This window comes from Bidens hawaiensis, unplaced genomic scaffold (genome assembly GCF_021521415.1).
Source record: "Bidens hawaiensis isolate Kalapana, Puna unplaced genomic scaffold, B.hawaiensis_p1.1 tig00012618_1, whole genome shotgun sequence".
Classification (NCBI taxonomy): Eukaryota; Viridiplantae; Streptophyta; class Magnoliopsida; order Asterales; family Asteraceae; genus Bidens; species Bidens hawaiensis.
This window is the reverse complement of record NW_027492039.1, coordinates 250,741-254,815: the sequence shown is the minus strand read 5'-3', so window position 1 is coordinate 254,815 and position 4,075 is coordinate 250,741.

Here is a 4,075-nt window from a genome sequence, read left to right as displayed (position 1 = left end):
GCACACCCTTATGAGTATGCAACCAAATTTATATTTGAAAGAACCTTATTTTATCACTAACAATGTTAAGAGGTTAAATTCATAGGTGTATGATGTGTATACCGTCTGTAGATATACAAGTATACAACCAAATCAGTTTCAGAAAGAAGATTGTTTCAATCAATCAATCAATCAATCATACCCAGTAAAATCCCATCGACAGCAAAGCTATAAGTAGGGTCTGGGGAGGGTGGGATGTAGGCACACCGTACCTCTATCCAAAGGAATAAAGAGGTGGCTTCCAGAGAGACCCTCGGCTCTAAGTACAAGTGTATGAAGCAAAATAAAGGAAATCAAAGTTTAACAGTTATATAAAAACTACTACTAATTATAATAATATTAATAATAATAATAATAAGGTCACAGTTTAACAGCAATATAAAAGCTAATAATAATAATAATATATGTAAGGGAAATACCATTATGGTATGAGACCTAAATAGGTTAAGTCTAAGCCCTAAGGTATTCAATTCTCTCTAAAAATCCTTAACTTTAATTCTACTTCTCCACGAATTCCTATCCTCAACCATGTCCTCGGAGAGGTTTAGGTCTATCAAATCATGCCTAATCCTCTCATCCCAAGTCAATTTCGGTCGTCCTCTACCCCTCCTCCCCTCTATAGTAATGTTTTCTACGGATCTAACAGGATTCGTCGTCTGACTTCTCTTTACATGTCCAAACCATCTCAATCTCCACTCTCTTATCTTGTCTGCTATGTTCGCCACCCCTAATCTCTCGCGAAACATAACGTTTCTTATTCGGTCTAGCCTTGTGTGCCCACACATCCAACGTAGCATTCTCATTTCTGCTACCTCCATCTTTCGCACTTGTGCCTTCTTGATGGCCCAACAATCTGTTCCATATAGCATTGCAGGTCTAACTGCCACCCTATAGAATTTACCCTTTAGATTAGAAAGAAGATTGTTTAATCATTAGTATTACAACCTGACAGGTAATGAGGTAAAGAGTGACTAAACATCCATCCTATACTATACTTTGTAAAATACTCATTCTCATATGGAGAAACGCTTTCATTTCTAAACAAAGTTAGGACTTTTATGTTGACACAGTGGCCCGTTGTGATTAATGTATTATCAGTTTACACTACAGTTTCCATAATAATCATATTTTTTACCCGTTTTTCCTGTTTTAATCTAGAACTTCAATTTTTACAAAATAGCATAAACACAAACTGTAAATAGTTTACATTCGGTTATACGGGTTTGGTTTTCCCCGTTTCGTACACACCCCTAAACGTATGTTTCATATTAGATTTAGAGAACAAACATGAAACAAATATAAACCTTATGGGGTTCCGACTAGGCCCGGGATCTATCCGGTTCTGGCCCGCTAAAACAACTAAAATATAAGGTATTAAAATTAAGAGATAAGACAACTGTGATTCAATTTCTAGCATCGGATATGTTTTACAACTGACTGATGTCCTTTATCATCACCATGCATGTGTATCATCTAACTACATCATCTTCTCTGTCATTATATGTTAACTGTGACAACATTTGTCACATGCAAAAGATGAATCACCTCCTCCAAAGGAGGCCAGGCAGTTATGAACTTATGATAACCAGCATAAGGAAGTTGGCGCCGCAGCTGTTTTTGTAGGAGATAAATATTGCTATATAATAGATAGTTTCATCCTTCAGCATAAGGTTAGTTGTGACCAGGTGGTTATAAAGCTAAGTTGAAATGTTGTTAGTCGTTCTTCCCCGGGTCGTCTGTTTGGCAAAAGGTGATAATTTTTGTTGATGGTTTTTTTTGTGCATTGAGCCGCGTGTGGCCTGGTCAGTGTGAAAGTTTATTTCCGTTTGCCACGTGTATGAAATTTTTTGTTAGGATTTGTTCTTCAGTTGTTGCGTCTGGTATGTATGTGTTAGGATTAGTACCGGTAATCAAGCCACTGTGTGGCTTGAATTTGATTATATATGTTACGGAATAGGCTTTTTTGTCAGTACTCTTACGAAGCGTTAGTATGAAGTGAGTATGCCTTGACTATGGGGTTTCTGAGACTATGTATTGCTTGCTGTAATTGTTGTTCCTTTCTATCTGCAATGTATGCTTTCCTTTCTGACATTTGTAAGTGATGTTGTGTGACACCCGGTAATTTCCTAATCCCATAAACCAAGTAATCAACCTAATTATCAGGTGCTTGTGATTATTATGCGCGCCATGCGCATATGTTATATGCGCCATGCGCGGATGTGATGTGCGCCATGATATGATATGCGCGGGTATATGTTATATGCGCCATGCGCGGATGTGATGCGCGCCATGTTATGATAAGCGCGGGCATATGTTATATGCGCCACGCGCATAGGTTTTGGCTTTGTGTTTTCATGACAACTTAATTTCACGTCGTTTCTGTCTAGTGGGTTGACCGCCCCGCTTGATGCTAAGGCGGGTACATACCTCTTCAATGATCAATAAGTAAAACTATGTTCAACAATATCCTAATTTCCTAATTAGGTCCCAAATCATCTATGTGCGCGCGGAAAGGGAACTAACCTCCCCGCATAGCGGGAACATTGAGAACTAGTTTGTTTGAAGCTCCAAGATGGAATTGACTTCAACATAACTGATCACTATGTTGAAATACCAAGACCTCATGGAGAATCTACAAATAAAACTCAACGTCCCTGACTATGAGAAGGTTACGCACCTACCCGCATCAAAGATCAAATAAAACAAAGGGAAAATTATGCGCGACACCTGCGGGAAGAATCCCCGCAGGACACCTTAAAACTAAACCCTTTACGCAAGAACGTCTGCGCAAAGACCAACAACCTTTTTGCTTAAATCCAAAAGTTCACCTTGTTAATAAACTCTGAGAACATTGGTTCCAGCAGAGCCAGTTGGACCCGCATGATTCCTTATGAGGACGCCTGCGCAGTTATACGCGCAGGATTCATTACAAGGACGCTTGCGCAAAGACCAACTGGAGCCGCAGGACCCATAACGTTCAAAGAAATGGCCTACACGCAGAAGGCTACACGCGCAAGGTTACACGCGCAAAACACTTAGTCTATTCTTCAGATGAAAGGGGAGTACCCCCGCCCAGAAGGAACCAGTTAGATTTTAACTTTTAACAGCACACTGACAACAGTACCAGGAAAAGCATACTATAATACGGAATGTCATCTGTCAGCCGCACCTACTCACCAACCCCAGTCCTGAATGTACTATCAAATCAATCAAAATCTCCACAACCATTCCCTAGGACCATCACCCCCATCCCTATAAATAAATAATAATAAACCACATACCTTTGTCATCATTGCACCTAATATGATAAGATTGCAATCCCCTAAATCAAGGGATTGTGTTCCCTTGAGTTTGCCTATAAATAGTACCAAGTCTTGAATAAAAATACCACACAACCACAAGAAACACACTTCAAACTCCTCTCTTAAACCTGTAATTCTGCACTAACCATCTCCCGAGCATCCGTTTCCAGTTCCGTTTCCATCGCTAGGTAAGCCGAAACTTTAGTCTTGAGACTTACTTTTCTGACCAGCCCTTATATTCTTCGATTTCTTGAACTTAATACACATATTTCTTGTTATTTAAACATATTCTAGACTTCCAACCTCGAGACTAACACCAAGAAACCCGGATCTCGTTTAATCTCTCTCTAAACCGTCACTTTAACAAGGTAACAACCCTCATTATATACTTTAAAATAGCCAAAAACATGAGATTATGAGGTGATTAAAACATGTTAAAAGCATAATAAAGTAGTATATAAATCATGGTTCAAAACTTGTTATGTGATACAAAATACATATGCTTAACACAAACAAAGACTAGGACGTTGTTTAACGTCCGGGATTCTTTAAAGAGTAAACACGTGAAAAAAAACAATATCACCAACAAAACATCTCCAATGAAGTCACCTCGTGCTCGTAAATAGGGCACACCTCTGCGCGCATAAGTACTAAAACAAACATGATGTCTACAGGAAAAACATCAAACCGAAATACCATCACTTAACGAGAATCACAGGTGAGTCTCACAGCCC